At 44.5% G+C, this 27,483-nt stretch overlaps 1 protein-coding gene across 8 annotated transcripts in view; it reads right to left on the reverse strand.

The window, feature by feature from the left end:
- METAP1D (methionyl aminopeptidase type 1D, mitochondrial) overlaps positions 1-27,483 on the reverse strand; it is a 99,361-nt gene that overhangs the window by 39,009 nt on the left and 32,869 nt on the right. For 2 of the 8 annotated variants that reach the window (XM_070070689.2, XM_070070690.2), the window contains exon 2: positions 926-1,076. The exons of the other annotated variants lie outside the window; for them this stretch is intronic. The gene's annotated coding sequence lies outside the window, so the exon portion shown is untranslated. The remainder of the gene's footprint in view (positions 1-925; positions 1,077-27,483) is intronic. 8 annotated transcript variants of the gene reach the window in all.

A 27,483-nucleotide genomic window follows, 5' to 3' on the forward strand; every position in this document is an offset into this window, starting at 1 on the left:
AGATCTTCCATTCACTTGTTCACTCCTGGTTGTTCACTCCAACAACTAGGGCTGGGCCAGACAGAAGCCAGAAACTTGGAACTCAGTCCAAGTTGGCCGGGACCCAACTATCTGATTCATTACCACCTGCCTCTCAGGGTGTGCATTAGTAGGAAGCTGGAATTAGAAGAGGCACTGAGACCCAAACCCAGGCACTCCTATCTCAAAACTACACCAAATGCCTACCCATAATAGGTGCCAAAGCAAGGACAGAAGAGACAGCAATCACTCCCCTCCCCCAGAAGCTGTCCGGTGGATCTGTGGCAGCTGGGACGGGACAGTGTCTCCTGCCTGTTTCACTGTGAAGCCACTTCTCAAAGGTCATCCCCCTGAAGCCATGCAGCACCAGCCACGGGGTGACAGGAAGTGTGGATTCTATTTTGTTTTCTGATTATGAAAATAGTAAATGTATGGTATAAAATATTTTTATAACAACACTGAGAAAGCATAAAAAGCAAAATGAAAAAACCGTAGAAACTTTCTCAAATGATCATTGTTATTCTGCATTCTTCAGAATATTTCTTTAATTAGCCACTACTTACTATATTTTTGCAATGTATTAACTTCTTACATTTTACAAATGTTCTGTTTTTATTTTGCACATTAATTTCATTAAACTCCTATTCTGAAAGTAGTTTCTTTTCCCCACGAATATAAAGATGACACCTGCCTCTATCAAAATGTATAGTTTTGCATGATCCTTTTTCAGTGGTTTCATGGTAATTCCTTGTATGGATGGGCCACATAGTCCTTTATTCAGCTAATGGTGAGAATTTAGATGATTTCTTTCACTTTAAAAAAAAAGGTTATTTACTTATTCTTATTTATCTGAAAGTCAAAGTAACAGAGAGAAAGGGAGAGTGAGAGAGAGTGAAAGATCTTTCACCTGCTGGTTCATTCCCCAAATGTCCACAACAGCCAGGGCTGGGCCAGGATGAAGCCAGGAACCAGGAACTCCATCCCAGTCTTCCATGTGGATGGCAGTGTCTGAAGTAGTTGGGCTATCGTTTGCTGCTGTCAGGTGCATTAGCAGGAAGCTGGATTGGAAGTGGAGTTGGGACTCAAACCAGACACTTGGATATGGAATGCAGGCATCACAATGTCCCCCCCCCCCCGCGCCCCGTTTTATTTGCCTTGCATAGTATTTTTTTGCAAGTACAGTGACATACTTTGCATTAGTTTAAATTTGTAGAAGTCAAATTCTTGGGTTAAGAAAAACACAAAGTTTTGACATATTCGCAAAACTGTTCTCCATACAAGTAGCAATTTATAATGGCAATGGTGCCTATTTCACTACACTCTGACCAATATTATTTTAAATCTTTGTTAATTTGATAAAAGAAAAGGGAATATTATGTCTATTTATTTTTCTTCACGTACCACCAAAGTGTAGATTTTTTCCTTCTTTTATGTATCCTCTTCTTGAGTCTTCATTTAACCTTTGGGGTTGTTTTTTTCCTTTTTTATTATTGTTATTATTATTTCAGTCGCAGAAAGAGACAAAGGAAGACAGATAGACAGAGTTCCCATCTACTGGTTCATTCCCCAAATGCCTGCAATGGCTGGGACTGAACCAGGCTGAAGTCAGGAGCTGGGAACTCAGTCCTGGTCTCCCAGGTGCTTGACTTACAACCTGTGGCATCTCTGTGTGCTTATCAGCAAGAAGCTGGAAGCAGGAGTGGAGCCAGGACTTGAATCCAAGCACTCCCATAAGAGGTACAGGCATCTCAGCCAGCAGCTTAACCGCTAGGCGAAACCGCCACTCCACCTGACTTAATTTTTTTTTTTAAGATTTATTTATTTATTCTAGAGGTAAAGTTACAGACAGAGAGGGAGAGACAGAGAGAAAGGTCTTCCATCCACTGGTTCACTCTCCAAATAGCCGCAATGGCCGGAGCTGAGCCGATCCAAAGACAGGAGCCAGAAGCTTCTTCCGGGTCTCCCATGTGGGTGCAGGGACTCATGCACTTGGGCCATCCTCTACAGCTTTCCCAGGCTGCAAGTAGAGAGGTGGATTGGAAGAGGAGCAGCCATGACTTGAACTGGCACTCATATGGTATGCAAGCACCACAGATGGAGGCTTAGTCCACTAAGCCATAGTGCCATTTTTTTAAATTTATTTTTAAGAGTATGCTCTATGACTTGAAAATATTAAATATTTGTGTACTATACTGTTTCAATTTTTTTTTTCAGTTTGCTATTTGCACTTCAATCATTTTAAAAGTGGTTTGGTTACACAATTGAGTTTATATTGGATTTTCAGATTAATCTAAGGATAATACGATTGTTTAAAATATTTAGTTGTGGGCTGGAGCTGTGGCGCAGAGGGTTAACACCCTGGCCTGAAGCCCTGGTATTCCAAGTGGGCGCCGGTTCGAGACCTGGCTGCTTCACTTCCAATCCAGCTCTCTGCTATGGCCTGGGAAAGCAGTAGAAGATGGCCCAAGTCCTTGGGCCCCTGAACCAGCATGGGAGACCCGGAAGAAGCTCCTGGCCCCTGACCAGGCTCCTGGCACAGCTCCGGCCATTGCACCAATTAGGGAGTAAACCATCGGTTGGAAGACCTCTCTCTCTCTCTCTCTGCCTCCTCTCTCTCTATATGTAACTCTGACTTTCAAATAAAATAAGTAAATCTTTAAAAAAATATTTAGTTGTTGGGCCAGCACTGTGGCATGGCCGGTAAAGATGCCACCTGTAGCAGCAGCATCCCATATGGGCACCCGTTTGAGTCCTGGATGCTCCACTTCCAAACCAGCTCCCTGCTGATGCACCTGGGAAAGCAGTAGAAGACGGCTCAAGTCCTTGGGCCCCTTTACCCATGTGGGAGACCCAGAAGAAGCTCTGGCTCCTGGCTTCAGATAGGCTCAGCTCCAGCCTTTGTGGTCATCTGGGGAGTTAACCAGCAGATGGAGGACCTTTCTCTCTGTCTCTCCCTCTCTCTGTCTGTAACTCTACCTCTCAAACAAATAAAAATCTTAAAAAAAAAATAAGTATTTCATCCAGCATCCTGGATCTGGCCCTATGATTTACTAGCTGTCCTTCCTAAAATAATCTAATATAGGAAAGACAAATATTTTTAAATTTTTCAAAATTTTATTTATTTGAAAGGGGGAGAGAGAGAAAGAGAGAGAACACTTGGGGCTGGGTCAGGCCAAAATCAGGAGCTGGAAACTCAATCCAGGTCTCCCACATGGGTGTCAGGGATCAAGGCACTTGAACCTCACCTGCCACCTCCCAGAGTCTATATTAGCAGAAGCTGGAATCAGGAGCAGGTCTAGGACTTGAGCCCAGGCACTTGGATATGAAATGTGAGCAGCCTAACTGGCATCTTAACTGCTATGTTAAATGCCATCCCTGGAAGTTATTTCAAATCTGGGACACTCTGTTTATATGTGCAAAAACAAAGCAATCAACCTGCAGTTGGCCCTGGGCTGTAAGTCAGAAACAGCGCCAGGACTACTGCTTCTTGATGGGGAACTGTATAGTGTTTCCTTGCTCCTATTGCAGTTTCCAGCCATGTGCTTGGCCGTGGTGCTGGAGCCCCAGGTCGTGGCTGCTCATCATACTCCACAGGTCAAACTCTTAAACGAAGTACACTAGAGCCCCAAAGAGAGCTCAGGCTTGGGCCTCATTATTGCCAAACACAGCACAATGCAAGCTGCTGGCTAGGCTCTGTGAGGGTTTCAGCCTCAGCCACTGTGATCACAGACAGACAGGAAGTGTCCATGGAAATGAGACAGTGGAAGGAAGTTCCATTTCCACCTTTGGGTTGTAAAACCTGAGGTGGCAAGCGGAATTTTGCAGGAAACTATGGGGCCCCTCAGGTAGGCATCCTAGGGATAATATACAATGCAAAACATTGCACATAGTATGTGTATGCAATATAAATTATTTGCAAGGAGGTGGCCAGGCACTAAAAAGGGCCAGAATTCATGCTTTTTACTAACATTCCATCATTACCAAATCCACCCTGCCCTTAACTCCAGCACTGTGACTGGGTGATGCTGGCCCTCATGAGTCATCTGAAAGACTGGCAATATTTGAGTTTGGTGATGGCTAACTTCAGACTTCATCAGTATTATGTAACCCTAGTCTTTGCCTCTAGCCAACCAGCCTGACTGCACAAGTGGCAAACTGACATTGAGAATTTATGAGCTCTGCTGTATTAGCAATTCACATTTCCTTTTGAATTATTCTAGACTGTAGCCTGAAGCAGATTATAATTATCATTCCTTTTGCCATACAAGTCTGAAGATCTACAAGTGGTCTAGGTGTCCACGTTTTAGCTGGGTTGATAAAAGTGTAACAAATGAAAAACAGATGGATTTGTGTGTTGCTGCAATTTTTAAAACTTTCTTAGCTAATTAAAATTTGATCCCAGTCACAGAAAATGATTCTCAATCTTATCAGAGATGTTTTTCACTTTACCACCCAAAAAGTGATGGTTTGTTGGAGCAGAGTATTCAGGCAGTCAATGACCTATAGTACAGATAAAGTTTGTTCTACATGAAAACAAATACAAGTATAAAGCCTTTAGCTTTTTGGAATAAATTTTTCTACATGAACAATGTAAGTAAATTTTCAGGCTAGCTCTTTGTCATGAGATAATTAAAATACTCTAGATTTGTCATGAAAAAATAAATAAATAACCCTGGGAAACAATTCAGCTTGCAAGCACACATTTTAGCTACCTGTTGAGTTTTCTGAGCTATCTTGGCCATGTTGCCAACACTGACAATATGGTATCCAAAGGAAAACATGTTCCACATTGTCGAACAATTAGTGAAAGCAAAAAGTCCATTTAATGCTTCCTTCCTCCAATTCTCTGTTTCTTCCTCTCAAATCCCAAGTGGAAAGAAGATTAACGTCGAGTGTCCCTGAAAAAACTAGAGAGGAGAGTGAAGTCCTGTCCCTTCCTGTAATACTTAGACCAGCCCCACAGCCAGTATTCTCATGACCCCCTGCTTCTTCCGACTTCTAGAGGAAGTGAAAGGAGGCAAGTCTGTATCCTGAAGTTCAGCAACCCTACTCACCTGACCCTCAGCACACGAGAGAACAGCTCAAGCTCCAGCACACCCACTCTGCGAGGAAGGAAGGTGGCCCTGGACGACCAGTGTCACTCCATCCAGAGTTCACCCACGGGGGCAGGAGGTCTTGATGTGATTAAGTGTTCCTAGCTCAGATGGAGCCAGTAAACCTGGACTGTCTAGCTTCAGCTCTGGCCCTATGATTTACTAGCTGTCAGCCTTCACCAAGTCATTTAATCATTTCCTGCCACAGATTCTTTATTGACTGAAAATTGGGCAAATGGGGAATGCATTTGGGCAAATGGTTAAAAGCCGTGTTAAGATGCCCATGACCCTTGGGGCTGGCACTATGGTGCAGTAAGTTAAGACATCTTCTGGGACACCGGCATCTTCTATCGGAGTACCAGTTCAAGTCCTGGATGCTTTGTTTCTGATCCAGTTCCCTGCCAATGAACCTGGAAGATGGTTCATATACTTGGGCCCCTGCCACCCATTTGGGAGAACCAGATGAAGCTCCTGGTTCCTGGCTTCGTCCTGGATCTGCCCTGGCTGTTGTTGCCACTTGGGGAATAAACCAGCGGATGGGAGACCTCTCTCCCTCTCTCTATATCTCTGACTTTCAAATAAATAAATAAATCTTAAAAATAAATTATTATAACAAAATATGAATTTCTATGTGCTAAGTGCAGGTGATGTTAGCACAGAGCCCATCACAGAACAATCAATAGGTTGAGCTGCCATTCATTACAGGTTCAGTATCACAATGATATAAAGGTACAAATATATGCTCTCCTTTTTTGAAACTATACTGTTTTGTTCTGGTAGTACTACCTGTTAGACAGGAAGATGTAATTTAGGAAATAGATATCAATGCCCAGAGTTTATGTATCTCTGAAATATTCCTACATAACACTCCCCAAATTAAACCCAGTCTTTTAAATTACAAGTACATATGAGTAATCATCAAAAGTAAACTTATTTGGGGGTAGGCATTGTGGCACAGTGGGTTAAGCTGCTGCTTGAGAAGCCATAGCCCATATCGGAATGCCTAAGACCTAGTCCTGTCTCCACTTCAGATCCAGCTTCCTGTTGACATGAAGTGTGAATGATGACCCCAAGAATTTGGGTCCTTCTCACCCACGTGAGAGATCTGGATGGAGTTCCAGGTTCCTGCCTTCACCCTGGCCCAGCTCCAGCTTTTCAGGCATTTGGGGAGTGAACCAGCAGATGGAAGATTTCTCTCTCTCACACTTTCTCTCTGCCTTTCAAATAAATAAAAATAAACTTCTTTTAAAAAGCAAATCTATTTTATGTTTTGGTTTACTAGTAATATCTTAAAAGAAAGAAAGCTTAAAATGTCTAATAATAACAAATACAGGTAGGGATATGGGTCAATAAACTTTCAACTGCTGGAGAATTTCAACTGGTACAACCACTTTGGAAAACTCTTTATCACTATGAAGTCACTAATTCAATCCTAGCTAAATACATAATAGAAATGCATACAGATATGCTCCCAAAACACGCACACACACAAGAATGTTTACAACAGAAAAAAGTGGAAAATTAACCCAATAGAATGGACAAATTAAGGTAAACTCATACATTTATTATATTACTACAAAACAGTTAATAAATAAATACCCTGATGTTGAGAGATTCTTAACTGGGATAATATATCTGGGACAACCATCATTGAAACAGGAAAAGCTGTCCAATTTTCTTAGAAAACTATCCTTTCAGGAACTTCATAATAATAATAAAACAGTTGACTCATTTGAGGCAATTTAGAAAGCACCCTTATACATATTAATACATTAACACACATTTTATTTGATCCAAGAACCTATGTAAGGTAAACTGTGAAGACTCCCTGTGCCTTGTTTATAGACAAAACAAAACAAAACAAAACCAGAAATGAAAATAACTGAAGAGCTGAGATTCAAGGAGGTGAAGAAATTTGTCCAAGATCACAAAAGGTTACAAGTGGCAAATATGAGTTGCAAACCTGTCTTATCTTTTTTTTTTTAAAGATTTATTTATTTATTATTTGAAAGGCAGAGTTACAGTGAGGAAGAGGCAGAGAGACACAGAGGTCTTCCATCTGCTGGCTCACTTCCCAAATGGCTGCAATGGCTGGAGCTGGGCCATTCAGAAGCCAGGAGCCAGGAGCTTCTTCCAGGTCTCCCATGTGGGTGCAGGGGCCCAAGTACTTGGGTCATCTTCCACTACTTTCCTAGACCATAGCAGAGAGCTGGATCAGAAGTGGAGCAGGGGCTAGTGCTTGTGGTATAGTGGGCTAAGCCTCTGCCTGGGGTGCCAGCATCCCATATGGGCGCCAGTTAGAGTCCTGGCTGCTCCATTTCCGATCTAGCTCTCTGCTATGGCTTGGGAAAGCAGTAGAAGATGGCCCAAGTCCTTGGGTCCCTGCACCCACGTGGGAGACCCAGAAGAAGTTCCTGGCTCCTGGCTTCAGATTGGTGCAGCTCCAGCTGTTGTGGCCAACTGGGGAATGAACCAGCGGATGGAAGACCTCTCTCTCTCTCTCTGCCTCTCCTCTCTCTGTGTAACTCTGACTTTCAAATATATATATAAAATGGGGACTTGAACCAGGATCCATATGGGATGCAGGCACAGCAGGCAGCAGCTTTACCTGCTACACCACAGTGCCAGCCCCACGTTGTCTTATTTTTTAAAACTTTTTATTGCAGCAAGCTTCAAATATATGCAAAAGTAAATTAGTGTAACAAACTCCCATGTATCCATCATCCATTGTGGGGAGCAGCTCGGACTAGACTAAGTTACTGGAATTAAGACTTATTCTATGCATCTGCTCTCCTCTGTGGGGAGCAGCTCGGACTAGACTAAGTTACTGGAATTAAGACTTATTCTATGCATCTGCTCTCCCACAATATGGCGCTGGGAGAGAAGTAAACAGCTTCCGCACAGCTGCCTCCAGTTCAACCAATAAACTGTAGGACCTGCTCCTGATTGGAGAGCATCGTACTCGGCGTGTGGGCAGCCGAGTTGGGATTGGCGGAGGAGGACTATAAAGGAGGAGAGAGACGGCATGCACCAGGAACATCTATGGGGAACATCTAGCTGAAGGAACACCTGTGCAGCCCCCCGAGACGAGCCGGCCGGCGGTGTGCCGTTCCCCTGCGGAAGTGGGGAATGTGGCCAGGGGGAACTGCCCTTCCACGGAGGTGGAAGGGATAGTAGCCAACCCGGGAAGAACCAGCAGCAAACCCGGGGAGGGCCGAGCAGACGAAAGAACAGCGCAGGGTCCTGTGTCATTCCTCCACGAAGAGGGGGAGCGACATAATGGTGCCGTGACTCGGATATGAAGCCTAGGCAGGGTTTAGTGTTGCTCCTCCACGAAGAGGGGGAGCGACATAATGGTGCCGTGACTCGGATATGAAGCCTAGGCAGGGTCTTGTGTCGTTCCTCCACGAAGAGGGGGAGCGACATAATGGTGCCGTGACTCGGATATGAAGCCTAGGCAGGGCTTAGTGTTGCTCCTCCATGAAGAGGGGGAGCGACATAATGGTGCCGTGACTCGGATAGGAAACCTAGCTCGGATAGGAAACTTAGGACGGAAGAAACGGGAAGAAATGGGAAAATACCGGAGAGAGAGACTAGCAAAGAGCCTAGGTGCCGGAAGAAGCTATTGAAAGCCTAGGCATAGACTCGGATATGGACTGTGGGAAAGAAGTTAGGATTTAAAGTGAAAGCAAGAAGAAACTTAGACTCAGATACGGACTGCAGGTTGAAAGTGAAAGTGAAACCTATAAGAAACTTAGACTTGGATACGGACTGTGGGGAGTAGCCAGGAGAAATGAGAGGAATATTGTTGGAAGAAAACTTAGGGAAACATACCGGGTAGAGAAAAATGTTAGGGAGGATGAAGCCGCGAGTGCAGGCCAAGCCATCTTGGAATTCTTCAAGTCACCCCGGGGAGCAAGAGGCGAAGATCTGGAACCAGAGGCAGAGACGTGGGCCGCCAGGATTCGCCAGGTTAGTCCGGGGAACTTAGACTGAATGCCGATAGTGGCGGAAACATTCGCGGAAGCCGCCGCGTGCAGAGAGAGCACGGGGCGTAAATAGATAGAAAACGCGGGGCTGGCGCAAGGCCGTAGTGCGGGCGCAGCCGGGAAGCCGCGGGGATAAGAATGAGAGCGGGAAGCCGCAGGGATAAGAGAAACAGAAGTTTAGAAGTAAAGTGAGAAAAATAGGAATGCTGGAAGATAGAAGTAAAATGGGAGAAATAGGAATGCCCGGAGATAGAGAAATAAAAAGGCCTCCCTACAACACTGCAATGTGAGAGCTTGGATTCGGTCTGCCTAATCAAGTGAGGCGATGAGCACCTGCGGGCAGCTAGCAGCTTATGCGCCGCAGGTCACCGAAGACAGGCACGAATTAACATCAGTAAGGCTTCCCCACAATACAACAATATTAAGCTTGGATTCGGTCTGCCTGATTTAAGGCGGTAAGCGCCAGCAAGCAGCTCGACCAGAGTATGAGCTGCAGGTCACCGAAGATAGGCACGAACCAACACTAATAAGTCTCCCCCACAATAAGGCAATGAGAAGGCTTGGATTCGGTTTGCCTGATAGAGCTTGTAAGCCCCTGCAGGCAGAGCAAAGCATGCGCTGCAGGGCACCGAACACAGGCACGCATCAGCGCCTAAAAACCTCCTCACAACATGGCGAAGAGAGGACCCGGATTCGGTTTGCCTGATGGATAGGACTTGTAAGAGCCTGTGGCAACTCTAGCAAGTAGAGCAGAGTGTGTGCTGCGGGACACCGAAGACAGGCGCGTATCAACGCCAAAAAAATAAAAAGAAAGGGGGATCTGTGGGGAGCAGCTCGGACTAGACTAAGTTACTGGAATTAAGACTTATTCTATGCATCTGCTCTCCTCTGTGGGGAGCAGCTCGGACTAGACTAAGTTACTGGAATTAAGACTTATTCTATGCATCTGCTCTCCCACAATATGGCGCTGGGAGAGAAGTAAACAGCTTCCGCACAGCTGCCTCCAGTTCAACCAATAAACTGTAGGACCTGCTCCTGATTGGAGAGCATCGTACTCGGCGTGTGGGCAGCCGAGTTGGGATTGGCGGAGGAGGACTATAAAGGAGGAGAGAGACGGCATGCACCAGGAACATCTATGGGGAACATCTAAGGGAACCCGTGCAGCCCCCGAGAAAGCCGGCCGGCGGTGTGCCGCTCCCCTGCGGAAGTGGGGAATGTGGCCAGGGGGAACTGCCCTTCCACGGAGGTGGAAGGGATAGTAGCCAACCCGGGAAGAACCAGCAGCAAACCCGGGGAGGGCCGAGCAGATGAAAGAACAGCGCAGGGTCCTGTGTCATTCCTCCACGAAGAGGGGGAGCGACATAATGGTGCCGTGACTCGGATATGAAGCCTAGGCAGGGTTTAGTGTTGCTCCTCCACGAAGAGGGGGAGCGACAATCCATTGTCACTCATCTTGCTCATCTATAATCATCCTCTCTTCCCACCAAATTATTCTGAAGTCAATCCCAGATATCACATCATTTCATCTGTAAATAGTCTAGTCTGTATGCATCTAAAAGATGAGGGCTCTTTTAAGTGATTTAACAACATAACACCAAATCTTAAAAATGTAAGTTATCCTTTAATATCATCAAATATTTGGTCAGCCTTTGGATATCTTCCTTTGATATATATATTTTTAAATTAAACAAATGGTTTATTATAATAGGGTTCAAATAAGGGATACTGCATTTGGTTGACATATCTAGGATGCCCATCAATTCCTTTTTCCTTTTTTTTTTTTTCTCTCTTGTATTTGTTAAGGAAATGAATTTGTCCTTAGCATCTCCTACATTCTAGAATTCACTAGTTCTATCTCGGTGGTATCATTTAACATGTTTTCTTTGTGTCTTGTTATTTCCTATAGACTCTTATTCAGGCTAAGAACTTACTCTGATTCAACATCAATTTGTTGGGGGAGAGAGGGGAGCAAGAATGCTGAGTGCCTTCTGGTGTGCTCTGATAGCTGCCACTCTTTGTGCTGTTAGTAGTCACAGGAGATCAACACATAGAGCCACCATTCCATCAGGTGTTTGTGGAACAGTGATCTTCTATCAGTCCTTCTTTATTCATTAGTAAGAATACTTCTACAAGATAAACTTTTTTTCATCAACTCTTTTGTCATCTTGAGGTTCAGCTCACACAGGAAATCAAATTAAGGTCTTCATTCTTTCCTTCGACTTAGCCACTTTTGCAGAATAAGCTAAAAGCCTGGGGCTTTGAATAACAAATCCCTTTTTCACAATCAGAGGTGACATACAATTTCTATCTAGAAGATTATTTCTATCTAAATGACTGCCATAGGAAAAACGGACTCAGTGAAACTCAACTCTACTTTGAAGTAGAAATACTGGTCTAAATCTGGTAAAACAAATGTTTTGCTGATTTTTATCATAATGTAATTAAACCCAAACACCCAGACATCTTCTGCATCCTTTTCTTTTCCCACTTTCATTCTGGGGGTGGTGCAGAGCTGGGAGATGAGAGACTGCAATTAAAAGGTTGGGGGGGACTCCAAATGGATTTTTCTTTAAGAAGGAAACCCAAAACCAAAAGAAAACAGGTAAAATTAGCTATTGAAACCACGGCCCTGTGAATCAACCCTTGCTCCCTACATCTGGCAGCACTTAGCTCCCCCAGGGCACGCTGGGCGCCCCCGGGCACTGCTACATATGTTTGACCAGCCAAGCAACAACAAAGGAGGCAGAAGCTATAAAAAGAGGCAGCAGGTAACCATCAGGCAGACCAGGCACTTCGGCAAAAACACACAACACACAAGGAAGCCACTGGGTATTCCCATGGCTAAAGAGCCAGGGACGGAGGGCTTTATTTCAGGCTTCAAATTCCACACCACGCCTCTTTATGTCACTGGGTTACTTCCTCGCTTTAATCAGGTCCACAAGCCTCCCTGTTCTTTTAGACGCCCAGTGAAAAGCATCAGAGATGAGCTGTATAAAGCCACCTTGTGTTCTAGCCAAGAACCCATCTGAGAATTTGACTCGTCTGTCTACCCCCAGACTGTGGAAGAGGCGAGGGTGCCAAGTCACCGCGCAAGCACTCAAGCACTACGCTCCAAAGAGAGCGGGAGTGTGCCTGCACGGCGTCTTCCAGCTTACACAACATCCACTTCACAACTCAGAGGAACAGAGCACAAGAGCTGTGTTGTTGTTTTTAAAGGATTTATCTATTAGTTGAAACGTAGAGCAACAGAGAGAGACATGGACAGAGAGACACTTTCCATTTGCTAACTGAATCTCTATTTGCTCCCAACAGCCAGGGCTGGGCCAGGCCAAAGTCAAGAACCTGGAACTCAATCCAGGTCTCTCATGTAAGTGGCAGGAAACCAAATACTTGAGCTACCACCTGCTGCTTCCCGAGGTGTGCATTAGCAGGAAAATGGTTCAAAAGTGGAGGCAGGAGTTGACTCCAGGCATTCCAACATGGGAGGTGAGTGTCCCAAGCGACGGCTTAACCAACTGTTTTGCAGTATGAGAGTTTTAATTTGCCTCCCATTTTAAGTAAACATTTCACCTTTACAAAGTGTGGGCTTTTTTTTTTTTTTTAAAGATTTATTTATTTAAAGACAGAGTTACAAAGAGGGAGGGAGGGAGAGAGAGAGAGAATCTTCCACCTGCTGGCTTACTCCCCAAATGGCTGGAATGCCAGGGGCTGGGAAAGGTCGGAGTCAGGAGCCAGAAGCTTCTTCCAGGTCTCCCATGTGGGTGCAGGGGCCCAAGCACTTGGGCATCTTCTGCTGCTTTCCCAGGTGCATTAGCAGGGAGTTGGATTGGAAGTGGAGCAACTGGCTCGCACATGGGATACTGGCGTCACAGGGACTGCCCCTGATGTCTGGGCTTTACCCCCCTTCTCCACAGTCCACAGCCTCCTTTGGAGCCCTTGTTAGGGAAGTCTCTCTGGGCTCTCCCACCAAGACTTCCCACCTGCTCTTTTCCTCTAGGTCTTGAGTAAGGATATTAAAAACAGACCCAACTCATTCCTTCTAATGCAACTTGAGCAAAACAGAGGGGTAACAATTCCTACCAAACTATAGCTTTATGGGGTTATTCCCTTCACCCAAAGAAATAATTCTAATAGTTGGAAACTTCAGGTTCAAGAAGACTGTGGGGAAGACATTTTGGGACCAATGGACCTTTTCAATTATTTCAAATTACACAATTTATTTAAAATTTGCTTTATAATATGAAGTTCTGGGGGAGAAAACCTAACAATGTTTTTCATCTCCCCTTCAAATGAAATATTTCTGAATTATAAATTTCTTTTTTTTTAGAACAAGTGTCTTTTTTTTTTTTAAGATTTATTTATTTATTTGAAAGTCAGAGCCACAGAGGAAGAGAGAGAAAGAGGTCTTCCATCTGCTGGTTCACTCCCCAGCTGGCTGCAACGGATCCGAAGCCAGGAGCCAGGAGCCAGGAGTTTCCCCTGGGTTTCCCATGCAGGTGCAGGGGCCCAAGGACTTGGGCCATCTTCCACTGCTTTCCTAGGCTACAGCAGAGAGCTGGATGGGAAGTGAAGCAGCCAAGACTCAAACCGGCGCTCATATGGGATACCGGCACTGCAGGCAGTGGCTTTACCCACTATGCCACAGTGCCGGTCCCTGAATTATGAATTCCTAAAAATGATGAACACTTAAGATAAAATACGCCTAACTTGTCATTCAGCCTTTATTCCTCAAAAAATTTCTTCAAACTATGCTTCGTGAAGATGTCTCTCTCTCTCTCTCTCACACACACACACAATACATGATATGGGTGTGTGTTTAATTGTGGAATGAAGACATCCTTTAATAAATGAATCACATACTGTCAAATATTTGGAGAAGCTTAATATATTTTCAAGTATAGAGGAAAATTAAATGAAAGACTTTCACAAGAAACAGTATTTCCTGCTAATGATGTTGCTCCAGTGTCTTGAATGTAAGATAAAAGGCAGCCAGGTAATTACTGACTGCATTACTCTGGCTCAGAACTTTACTACAAAACCAGAAGCGTATCAAAAAACTGAGCTAGAAAGATACATTCAGATGCTGGGGGCTGAAGCAAGGGTTCATGGGTGTCCCCCTCTGTAACTGGAGGCAGGTTTTGTCACACATCCTTGGACCGCCATGCTTCTTATTTGTGTTCATTTGTTCCCACCTAAGCAAATACATTTTTTTTTAAATATAGGCTTAATAAAGAAGGAGGTACCTTTCTCTGAAGGGAGGAAAGAACTTCCACTTTGCTTATGGCCTTGTCTAAATACTGACAGAGACTGTGGATTCAAAAGGCTTCCACAAAAGAAGGGGCCATCAAAGAAGGAGGCACTTTTCTTTTAAGGGAGGAGAGAACTTCCACTTTGGTTATGGTCTTGTCTAAATAAGGTCAGAGTGTGTGAACTCAAGAGGCTTCCATAGCTTTGGCAGCTCATGACAAGAGCCTTGGGTGATCACTGATGTCATAAATAAGAGTGTCAATTGTTAAATCAACAACAGGAGTCACTGTGCACGTGTTCCCCATGTAGGACCTCTGTCCTTAATGTGTTGTACTATGAGAATTAACAGTAAAACTAGTACTCAAACAGTACTTTATACTTTGTGTGTCTGTGTGGGTGCAAACTATTGAAATCTTTACTTAGTATAGAGTTGATCTTCTGTATATAAAGATAATTAAAAATGAATCTTACTGAAGAATGGGATGAGAGAGGGAGTAGGAGATGGGATGGTTTGCAGGTAGGAGGTGGTTATGGGGGGAAGAACCACTATAATCCAAAAGTTGTACTTTCAAAATTTATATTTACTAAATAAAAGTTTTCTATTTAAAAAAAAAAGGCATCCACAGCCTTGGCAGCTCATGGCAAGAGCCTCAGGTGATCACTGACATCATACATAAGAGTGTTAATTGTTAAATTAACAACAGGAGTCACTGTGCACTTACTTCCTATGCAGGACCTCTGTCCTCAATGAGTTGTACTATGGGAATTAACTGTAAAACTTGTTCTCAAACAGTTTTGTGTGTGTGTACAAATTATTGAAATCTTTACTTAGTATAGAGTTAGTCTTCTGTGTATAAAGGTAAATGAAAATGAGTCTTATTGGAGAATGGGACTGCGAATGGGAGAGGGAGGAGGTGGTGGGGTAGGAACGTGGGTGGGAGGGCAGGTATGATGGGAAGAATCACTGTCTTCCTAAAGCTGTACTTACGAAATTTGTACTCCTTAAATAAAAGGTTTCTTTGGGAAAATATATATAGGCTTAAAAATTAGCATTTTGAGTGTTCATGAGTTTGAAGCACTTATTTTCATGGGCTATGTTTTTCTCATTCAGCTGCTATTTTGGAAAATGTTTGCTCCCATAGATGCATACAATGGGGAACTTTTTTTTTTTTTTTTAAAAGGCAGAGTTGAGAGAGAGAAAGAGAGAGAGAGAGAATCTTCCATTGCTGGTTCACTACCCAATGGTCGCAACAGCAGGAGCTGGGAAGCCAGGAGTTTCCTCCAGTCTCCCATGTGGCTACAGGGGCCCAATCAACCAGGCAATCCTCTGCTGCTTTCCCAGGTGCATTAACAAGGAGCTGGATCAGAAGTGGAGCAGCCAGGACTCAAACTGGTGCCCACAGAGGATGCTGACATTGCAGGTGGCAGCTTTAACCATCATGCCACAATGCTGGCCCCCAGGGAACTCTTAAAACCAGAAAACAGAACCCCTGCCTCTGTTTCACTGTAACACAGGCAGTTTCTCCTAGCTTTTGCTTGCGTTTACAAGTGGGCAAGAACTAAAAGATGTTGGAGTTTCTATTGTTCAAATGTTCCTAGGGGTATTTTCTATAAAAATTAAACATATTTTAAAAACAAAAAACAGTTATGTATAATTATTGGCCACAGGAAACTGTATTTTGAAAAAGGGCACAGGTTCTTTGTGGAGTTTGAGAATCTACTGGTTTAATATGTATTGACTCTACATTTCCTGTTGAGTTCTTATTCTTCTACTTTCCACTCTGTCTAGGCTGTGGGGTATTCTAGAATAAAATGGTCAGTGAAGTTGTTTCAACAATAAATGTATGATTAAAGTAAAACAATAATCATGACAAGTTTATGAGAAAAATCAAGAGCCAAGTTGGAATTTATTTTAATGCTCTTAAGTTATTAAAATGAATTCCTAACTATAATAGACATTAAAAGTAAGCACTGACCTTTCTTTTTGATGCCTAAGAACTGATTTTACACCATTGTGGGGAGCAACCCGGACTAGACTAAGTTACTGGAATTAAGACATTCTATGCATCTGCTCTCCCACAATATGGCGCTGGGAGAGGAGAAAACAGCTTCTACGCAGCTGCCTCTTGCCAACTTGAGTGATGACCTCCAGGAGCTGATCCTGCTCCTGATTGGAGGAGAGCAGCGTACTCGGCGTGTGGGCAGCCGAGTTGGGATTGGTGGAAGAGGACTATAAAGGAGGAGAGAGACAACATGCACCAGGAACATCTAAGGGGAACATCTATCTGAAGGAACACCTGTGCAGCCCCCGAGAGAGCCGGCCGGCGGTGTGCCGCTCCCCCGCGGAAGTGGGGAAAGTGGCCAGGGGGAACCGCCCTTCCACAGAGGTGGAAGGGTCGGTAGCCAACCCGGGAAGAACCAGCAGCAAACCCGGGGAGGGCCGAGCAGACAAAAGAACAGCGCAGGGTCCTGTGTCGTGCCTCCACGAAGACGGGGAGCGACACACCATGGCTTCAAAAATTACGTATCTAAATTGACTTGTCGGACAGATATTTGGCACAGCAGCTAAGATGTCACTTGGGACACTTGCATCCTGTACCAAGTTTGAGTCCAGGCTCCGCTTCCAGTTTCAGGTTCCTGCTGATGTATATACCCCGGGAGGCTGTGGGTGATGGCCCAAGAGTCCCTGCCACCCACTGGGAGACTTGGACTGAGTTCCTGGCTTCTGGCTCCAGCCTGGCCCAGTCCCAGCTGATATGAGCATTTGGGGAGTGAATCAGAGAATGGAAGCTCTCTCTCTGTCTCCGACTCTCTCTCAAATAAAAATAATATAAAATAAGAATAAACCTATTTGTCATATGATTCCCAGCAAAACAAATTTATATTTCTTTATAAGTCATTCCTTTCAGGGATGACCATGATATCACTGGTAAATCCAAAAGTTGTAGCTCACTACAGCCTGGTATCATTGAACACACACATATACAGAGGTTTACACACATGTAGAAACAAAAAGTCTAGGGAAGAATATATCAAGTTTCCCTGTTTAAAATTCTTTAATGTTTGTCAACTGCTTTGTGAACATAGATTCAACTTCTCATTATGGCCTGCGTGGTCTGGCGCCCGTGACCTTGTGGCCTCCCCACACTCCGCTTTGCCCTTCTCTTACCGCCCGTTCCGCAGACTGGGTCCTTTCTCATCTCTGCATTTGCTCTTTCAGCAGCTCCTTCCATCCCAGGCTCGTCTGCACCCTTCAGACCTCAGCTCAGATGCCCCTTCCTCAGGGAGGCCAGCGAGGCCCATGCTGTCTGGTGGTTTCCCGCATTACTGGCACCCTTTTGCTGGCATTTCCTTCAAAGCCCTTTTCCCCTTTGTAGTTATCACGTTTGCTTGTCTAAGTGTGTCCTGTCGTTGCCCCTCTTGGAATGGCAACTCCAGGAGCTCTGCCACTCCAGCACCTACAGTGGCTCTGGCACACGGAATCAATCACTTGCCAAACCACAAGGCCTGCAGCGGCTGCCACCTGTCCCTCTCTTCTGTTTGGTCACTTCAGTCTGGTAAAATCCTTATCACTTTGCACCTGCACTTCTTCATCTCAGAGTCCAACTTTTACAATTTGGACCGTACCTTCTTGTCAGAAGAACCATCCAGCTGAGCAGACATAATATGAGCTAGAAAGTATGGTAACTGGACCCGAAAGGCTGAGGAAGGGAAAACATCCTACAAACTTCAGTAAAAATGACAAGACAAATTTCAAATAAAGAAAAAGCTTTTTAAAATCATAATGTAAGTCAGAAAGAAAAATCAAATATGTGTATTTATATATGTATAAAAAGATCTATATAATACACATCCTCACACACAAAAATATCCACATATTTGATTTACCTCTAAGTACAAGATGACAATTGATGTCTAACTCGAGACAGAGTGGTGTGAGGTTGAGAGTTTTCCAGTATTAACCATCTTCTCCAATGTCTGGTACACAACTAGCAATGTGAAATGGGGGAGGAATGAGTCCATTCCTGTCCCATTCCCAGAGTGATCTTGGCATATCCAACCTTATGTTCCCATCTGCTGGATGGGAGGCAGAGTACCCAGGACTCAAGCCAGGCTCTCAGATATAGGATGCAAGTAGCCCAAGCAGTGCCTTAACCTCTGTCCTGCAGGCCTGTCCCCTTCTTTGGTTATGTTTTTAAGAGTTCTTATATCTGGGGCTGGTGCTGTGTCATAGCAGGTAAGCAGCCACCTGTAGTACTGGCATCCCATATGGGCTCTGGTTCAAGTCCTGGCTGCTCCACTTCCAATCCAGCTCTCTGCTGAGGCCTAGGAATCAGTGAAGATGGCCCAAGTCCTTGTGCCCATGTGCAACACCTGGAAGAAGCTCCTGGCTTCTCCTGGCTTTGGATCGGCTCAGCTCAGGCCATTGCAGTCATCTGGGGAGTGAGCCAGTGGAAGACTTCTCTCTCTATCTCTCTGCCTCTGCGTCTCTGTAACTCTGCCTTTCAAATAAATACATAAATCTTTTTAAAAAGTTCTCATATTTTAATATTTTATAGATGCCTACTAAAACCTTTCTAGTTCTAATAGTACAACTCACATTTACTGAGACCGTCTGTGGAGGATGTATGCGAGGAGAAGGTGAGTATGGAGGAGAACCAAGATTACTGGTAGGGTGATGAGCCCCAGTTCATTAATCTATTCTCTCCAATGTGTGTTTAAAACATTATGGCACAGTTGGTTAGGTTGCAGCTTGCAATGCCCACATTGTGAACTGGAGGGCCTGCTGTGGAGTCCCGCCTCTGCTTCCAATCCAGAAATGTCTGGGAGGCAACAGATGATGGCTGAAGTACTTGGGTCTCTGCCACCCGCATAAAAGACCCAGATGGAATTCTTGACCCCTGGCTTTGGCTGGCCCAGACCCAGCTGTTGCAGACATCTGAGGAGTGAACCAGCAAATAGAAGGTGCCCCCAACCCCACCATCACATAGTCTTTCAAATAAATAAAAATGATTAAACATTTTTAAAAAGAAGTTTGAGAAATTTGAAAATAATTTCATGACAAAAGCTAAAAGGGGGCGCAAGTATTTGGCCTAAGGGTTAACATGCCAGCTGGGATGTCCATATTCCCTATCAGAGTGCCAGAGTTAAAATCCTAGCTCTCATTCCCAACTCCAGCTTCTTGTCAATGCAGATTCTGGGAGGTAGTAGTGGCGGCTCAAGTAATTGGGTTCCTGCCATCCATGTGGGAGACCTGGATTGAGTTCTAGGCTCCTGGCTTCAGTCTGCTCCAGTCCTGGCTGTTGTAGGCATTTGGGGAGCGGGCCAATAGATGGGAGCTCGCTTTGTCTGTCTCTGCATATATGTCTCTCTCTTTGACTCTCAAATAATAATTTTCAAAGCAAAAAAAATTAGATTCTCTCAGTTAATGTAACACCCATCAAAATATATCTATGACATGTTTCATGTGGTCCAATAACTACAATGGTATTACACTGGATACTTACTAAAATGCAGATGTCTGAGTTCTACTATAGAAATACAGATTTAGAAAATCCAGATTGGAACCAAGAATCTTGGTTTTAACTAAAGGATTTTTTTAAAAAGATTTATTTATTTAATTATTTGAAAGGCAGAGTTACAGAGAGGCAGAGGCAGAGGGAGAGAGAGAGAGAGAGAGAGGTCTTTCATCTGCTGGTTCACTTCCCAATTGGCCGCAACGGCTGGAGCTGCACCGATCCAAAGCCAGGAGCCAGACTTCCCCCGGGTCTCCCACAAGGGTGCAGAGGTCCAAGGACTTGGGCCATCTTCCACTGCTTTCCCAGACCATAGCAGAGAGCTGGATTGGAAGTGGAGCAGCCAGGACACAAACCAGCGCCCATATGGATGCTGGCACTGCAGGCGGCAGCTTTACTTGCCGCACCACAGCACCAGCCCCAAGATATCTTTTAAAAGAAGGTTCCATCAGGATATAAGAGATAGCTTGGCATTCTGATAAAAGTAGAGGAGCTCATGGCCAAATCTTTGGGATTTGGCGGAAAACTGAAAGCCCATTTTCATTTGATAGGGCCTTAATATAAGGCACAGAGCAGGGCAGCACCTGCTTGCTCTTGGCGAAGATCATGTGCCAGGAGGCCATATCCTTTTCCATGGTAAGGGTTCCAGAGGCCAGTTTTTATCTACTCAAGAGAGGTCACTGGTTGGGCATTCTGGCTTGGGTTTCTCAGAGCTCTTTTCGTTTTTAAAGACATTCTCGGCTTCCATGCTTGGCAGTGGTCTCTTGGTAGGCAACTCGAGAATGTATGAGGCTTTTTTCTATTTATTTGAACGGCTACATTCACACCACTCCCACTTTTTGGCATTAATCCAGGTGGTCTGACTTTGAATTATGGATGGAAATTAAAAATGGAAGTACACAGACCCAAATGAGCAAAAGCTAGTGCCTTTATTTTCTCCAAGATTTTATCATAAAAAGGTTCAAACATACAAAAACATTGAAAGAATTTTATGGTGAATACTCACATTTGCAATCTAAACCTCACAGGTAACATTTTACTGTATTTTCTTCTATCACACTTCTAAGATGTTCCAATACTCATCTATCCACTTCTTTAAAATATTCATTTATTCATTCATTTATTTATTTGAAAGGCAGAAGGACAGAGAGACACAGAGATCTTCTGTCTGCTGGCTCACCTCCCAAATGGCCATAGCAGCCAGGGCTGGGCCAGGCTGATGCCAGGAGCCAGGAACTCCATTTTAGTCTCCCACATGGGTAACAGAATCCAAGTACTTGAACCATCACCTGCTGCCTCCCAGGCACATTAGTATTAGGTGTTAGTATCACAGCCCAGTTAGCGGCTTAACCTGCTATACCACAACACTGGCCCCCCAAGCCAAAAAAAAAAAAAAATTACTTGAGAGTCAAAGAGATAGAAAGATAGATGATAGATACATAAATAGACAGATGGATAGATCAAGTGCTCTCATTCACTGATTCACTCCCTAGATGTACCCTGGCTGAAGCTGGGTGAAGGGAACTCAACCTAATTTTCTGTGAGTGGTAGGGGCCCAACGACTTGAGCTATCACCTGCTGCCTCCCAGGGTATGCATTGGTAGGAAGCTGGGATTGGGAACTGGAGCCAGGATCCAGGCCCAGGTATTCTGATATGGGAGGCTGGTGGTGTGCTAACCAGCATCTTAACTGCTAGGACAAATGCCCACTTGACCTGCACAAATCTGAAGTGTAGCATTCAATGAGTTCTGACAAATGCAACCACCTGTGCAACCAAGCACCTAAGAAGATACAGACGATTACCAACATTCCAAAAGGCGCTCTCTCCTCACTTCTCAGCAAATCCCCACTGTCACCCAGTGCCTGTGGAAGCTTGCAATGCTTCTATGTCATCTGACATCACAGTAACACTTCCCTCGTGGGTAACTTGGCCAAACAGCGATGAATTATTTTTCTTAGATCACATTATTGTGATATGAGAACAAAAACTTTACTTCCTAAACAGTCAGTCAATGCTTTCCCCACTTGACTAAGTCTCACATTCTCATTTCAAAAGTTCTCAATTAAATTGAAATTAAATTCATGATTCTGTTTTTTAAGCAAATAGACAAATTTTCCATAACCTTTTATCAAGGCAGAACTACAGGAATAGCTAGAATACAGGAAAAGAATTATTAATGCATTTAAATAGACTAAAAACAATTTTCATAAAAAATGCAATTAAGTTCAATCACACTGACTGGTAATACTCCCCCTGCAATCTTAAAAACAAATGTTTGAAATATTGTCTAATAAAAAGAAAAGCTCCTAGTATATTACACAGCTAAAAAGCATACATTTGAATTTGTATTATGACTCCAAATCTAATACAACACAGATTTCAAGGTTTAATGCTTCTATTATTTCCTACTCATGCAAGCAAAGGCAGCAAGACTACCAGGGATATTCCTCTGATATCTGAAAACTACCAGTAAACAGCTTATTTGTTTAATAACTGCTGTCATTCTTTTTGTAAGCAGCAATCACAAGATGTCAAACAAATTCTGCCCTGACAGTGGGTACTGATAGATGTCTCTGCTTGTTTTTATTTAAAACAAAATAATGTTTCCTCCATTAATTACTAAACCGGGAGAAGTGGGGGCACTGCTGGGATGTTCATGAGCCCCTGGGCAAGCAGGGCTGAGGAAACCACAGGGCTACAGCGAATGCCAGAACACATTTTTCTTCAGCTCCCGTGGGGATCCGGCAACTCCAAGTCTTAGATTCCCTTAAAGGGATAGGCAGGAGCATGTTGGGGGAGGGGTGGGATGGATGTATCAGTCCCTGCAGTTCATCTGGGCCTGGATCCAGGTAGTCTGCCTGTCTAAATTTGATGAAATATAGGCGCCACCAGGTAACAGCAGTGGTCAGGGGGCTTGCCAGAAACCTGTAACTCAAAACTAAAAAACGAAACTAAAAGACTGCTCTACCCAGGCAATTTCTTTCTTCAGGATGCAATAATAACTACAAACTACAAAGTGGAAAGAACAGACAATTCTTTGTGTGTTTTAAAGTTTCTTCTTCCTAAAGGGATACAACATCTGGAGCAGAAAAAGACCCACAGATATTTTCAAGCTTGCATTGCAATACTGAACTGTTGTGTGTAGGCAGAACTGGCCCTCCTCTTCCTCCTCTGCACACTCTTCTGGGGACTGGCTCAGGGCAGGGAGCCAGGGCCAGGAAGGTCTTGGGTGTATCCGGAGGGCAGGTGCGCGGGGGCTGTGGTGGTGGAGGGGACGCCTGACCCTGTCCCGTCAATAAACCTTCACCCTGGCCCGCGGGCCCCAGTCCCCTTTCTCTGTCTAGCCTCTTCTCTAATTGCTCTAAAAATGACTCTTCATTTAGAAGTACCTTTGTGTAAACACCCTGCAGGAACTGACAGTCAACAGAATTAGCGCAGTTCCAGATTTTAACAAGTGAAAGAAAACTCTTTCCTTGCGGTAGGACTTTCCGAAACCATTCCCACTGCTGTGCCAAACAAGCTCATCGCTAATCGCTCCTTTAGCTGACTCTGTAGGTGACTTAATTTTGACTTTTAAGACTGTGTATGGTGAAACAGTAGATCTTTTGATTAAGCGGTTTGAGAGTACAGATGAAGGCGTGATTTTCCCCACTGAAACAGATTGTCTTACTTTGAAGCACCCCAGAGAGGCAAAGCAAAAGTCTTGTGATAAAAGGACCTAGGTCTTTTTACCTAAAAGTGAAAATGTGAACAAACAAAAAATCAAAATGAGGAGGTGAGGACATAAGAAGTTTTGGAGTAAAAGCGTTTGTTGTTGTTTGTAAATAATAAAATTAATTCAGTCTTGTAGATAAGTACAAAACAGTTTTGGTTTCCTTTTTTTTTCTTTTTCAAATATAGTAGTAAAATATTTATGTCAACATAATTTACTTTTGACTCCTTGGAAGCAATTCCCTGAGCTACTAAATTGTATCTTTCCTGTTGAACTAAAGGAAAGCCATTTATTGCCAACTTTATAAAGGAAATCAGACCTGAATTTCACAAATCTCATGTTCTCTTCTGACTCAGTGCAGGTTAAATCCTGCCTTTTAAATCCTGGCTTATTTATATTGTGCACATTAAATAAATTACTACTTGTAGTAATTTAGTAGTAAATATTGACAAAGTATAAGAAAGTGCCCTCACTATTCTTTTTTTTTTCCCTTAGAAGATGATTTTTAAAAAACTATTTTATTTGTTTGTTTGAAAGGCTGAGTGACAGAGAGAGGGAGAGAGAGAGATCTTCCACTCACTCACTAGTTCACGCCCCAAATGGCCACAATGAGCCTGGAACTCCATCTGGGTCTCCCATGTGCAGCTTTCCCAGATTAACAGGGAGCAGGGTCAGAAGCAGAGCAGCTGGGACTAGACCCAGTGCTCTGATAAGGGATATCAACACAGGCAGCTTAACCTGCAGTGCCACATGCCGCCCAGCCCCCACTCACAGTTTGAACTTTTCCATAGTATTCATCACTTTCTAAAATATGCAGTGATTTCCTGCTTGTATTTGTTTATTGCTTGACAAAGCAAGCTCCTAGAGGGTAGGGATCTTTGCCTCCATTGCACTCCAGATGACTAGAAGAGCGTCTGGCACCACTTAAAACCAAGGCTGGAGTCTTCAGAATGTCCCAGGAGCTTGTTGGGCACGCAGATTTCCAGGCCCCGCCCACTCCTCACTCAGAATCCCCATGTGGCCCTATTTTCTAGAAGGGAGAAAATGAGATGCCAATCAACAGATGGTTACAATGCAATACTACACAGAGGATCAGGATGCTACTGGAACCAAGAGGTGGAGCACAGAAAGTAGCCAGTATGGAGCTGGATTTTAAAGGAGCAGAAATGTACTGCTAAGTGATTAGTAATGGCATATGCTCTTTTTTTTTTTTAAAGATTTATTCATTTTAATTGAAAGAGTTACACAGAGAGAGGAGAAGCAGAGAGAGAGAGAGAGAGAGTTCTTCCATCTGTTGGTTCACTCCCCAATTGGCCGCAATGGCTGGAGCTGTGTTGATCTGAAGCCAGGAGCCAGGAGCTTCCTCGGGGTCTCCCATGCAGGTGCAGGGGCCCAAGGACTTGGGCCATCTTCCACTGCTTTTGAACCGGAACTCATATGGGATACCAGCGCTTCAGGCCAGGGCATTAACCTGCTGCGCCACAGCACCGGTCCTGGCATATGCTTTTTTTTTTTTTTTCCCCGACAGGCAGAGTTAGAGAGAGAGACAGAGAGAAAGGTCTTCCTTCCGTTGGTTCACCCCCCCAATTGGCCGCCACGGCCGGGGCGCTGCACTGATCCGAAGCCAGGAGCCAGGTGCTTCCTCCTGGTCTCCCATACGGGTGCAGGAGCCCAAGCACTTGTGCCATCCTCCACTGCCTTCCCGGGCCACAGCAAAGAGCTGGACTGGAAGAGGAGCAGCCGGGACTAGAACCCGGTGCTCATATGGGATGCCAGCGCTGCAAGGTGGAGGATTAACCAAGTGAGCCATGGCGCCAGCCCCTAAATTTTATCTTAAAAACTGTGGGAAGGGGGCCAGCACTGTGGAGTAGCAGATAAACCCATCATCTGCAGTGTCAGCATCCCATATGAATGCTGGTTTGAGTCTTTGCTGCTCCACTTCAGATCCTGTTCTCTGCTATAGCCTGGGAAAGCAGCAGAAGATGGCCCAAGTCCTTAGGCCCATGCACCCATGTAGGAGACCCAGAAGAAGCCCTTGACTCCTGACTTCAGATCAGTCCAGCTCTGGCCATCACAGTCATTTGGGGAGTGACCCAGTGGATGGAAGAACTCTGTCTCTATATATAACTCTGTAAAAACAAAACAAACCCAAAAAACTATGGGAAGGCATTAAAGTATCTTGAGCACAGAAATGTTACCAGCATGTTTAAATTTTAGGAATATCTGCAGAATGGATTGGCTAGGGGGTAAGCATTTGGCACAGTAATTAAGATGCTGCTTGGAAAGTCTGGGTCCCATAGTGAAGTGTCTGGGTTCCCACTGTGTATCGGATCCAGTTTCCTGCTAATGTGTACCCAGGGAGGCAACAAGAGATGGCTCAAGTAGTTGGGACCCTGCCACCCAAGTGGGAGGCACGGATTGAGTTTCAGTTTCCTGATTTCAGCTTGGCCCACACCCTGGCAAGCATTTGGGGAGTGAACCACTAGATGGATGATCTCTGTCTATCAAATAAATGAAAAAAATTTTTTAAAAACAAAAAAGAATGGATTGCCTGGGGTGAGGTTGGGCAAAGGGGGACAGGGAGGTAAAGGAAAAAGGCTATTATAGGATGGAACAAGACAAGTGATGTGGGTTAAGCAGTCAGCTAGCATCTGTTGAGCTGGAGGTACTGCTGTAATTCTATCTACTTGCCAATCAAAAGCACTCTCTTTCCTGGGATTCAACTGCTTCATCGGGGACCTGGGGAAAAATGCTATAGAAATATGTATATTAAGATCCACTGAGGAATTTTATGGAGGTATCATAAAACTCCCTGGTAGCTTCATGCCTACAGAGGCAAACTGCACCCTCCACACCCCCATTCCCTGCTGGTAAAAGGAGGTGCGCTCTCTCTCTCTCTCTCTTCCAATGGAGACCACAACTAAAGGAGGTACTGGGGTGCTCTCTCTGTCTCCCCTCCCCAATCCCTGTCTCCTTTTGGTCCACTGCCCACTGATGACAGGTATCTCTCTGTGAGGCAACCCATGCTCGTGTGTGTGTGTAGATGGGTGTGTGTGTGTGTGTGTGTTTGCTTTCTCACCTTTTGAGTAAAAGTTACTTATATACGTCAGCACCCAGAATTCTTATCTTTGTGCATAGCAAGAGCCTGGAATAAAACTAAAACCTACCCCCCTCCCCTCCAGGCCCTACTGGGAAGTCCTTGGGGAGGCAGAATCCACAGTGCCTGTGTGTGGAGATAGGCAAGGAAGAGAAGTCTTGGGGCTACTCTACTCTTCTCCTTCCGCATTTCTGGCCTGGGCCCCTGGGTCAATGATGGAGTTACTAATCTAAAGAGGGAAAAGAGGAGGAGCAGCAGACTTTCAGGCCAGCCTGAGCCCATTCTGCACACACAGGTGGTACACCGGTGTGATTCTTCAGAAGGGCATCATTAGCACCCCTGGGACTCATGGGAACCAAGGCTGCTGCTGCTGCTCAGAGAAGGCGCAAGGAGCCTCCAGGGGATTCTAAGGCAAGGTTTAGAACCCCTGGGACAGACGAACCTCCAGCTCCAGAGGGCACACAGATGTGGGAAGTCCGCCAATAAAGACCAGCCCAAGGTCACATGGCAAGTTAAACTCTGAATTGAGGTTACCACTCCTCCTCCCCAGAAATGTCTCTTTAGGTGAGCCTCTTATTTCAGATAAAGAAAAGATTTCCAATATAATATATATTATTTGTTGTATCTTAATGTAACAAGTTACCACTCAAACCCTTACTGAAATTCATTTTTACAGTCTTTACATTCTCATGTGTCAACAGCCATGAAGTCAAGTTGATCAAACTGATCAAACTTGCTATCTAGTTGTATGGCATGATAGTCCCTCTTGCTCTCCAAATGCACATATTTTCTTTTATTTTTTAAATTTTA

The sequence above is a fragment of the Oryctolagus cuniculus genome, chromosome 3, assembly GCF_051225735.1.
Source record: "Oryctolagus cuniculus isolate XC-2025 breed Fujian yellow rabbit chromosome 3, ASM5122573v1, whole genome shotgun sequence".
In the NCBI taxonomy this organism is placed as follows: domain Eukaryota; kingdom Metazoa; phylum Chordata; class Mammalia; order Lagomorpha; family Leporidae; genus Oryctolagus; species Oryctolagus cuniculus.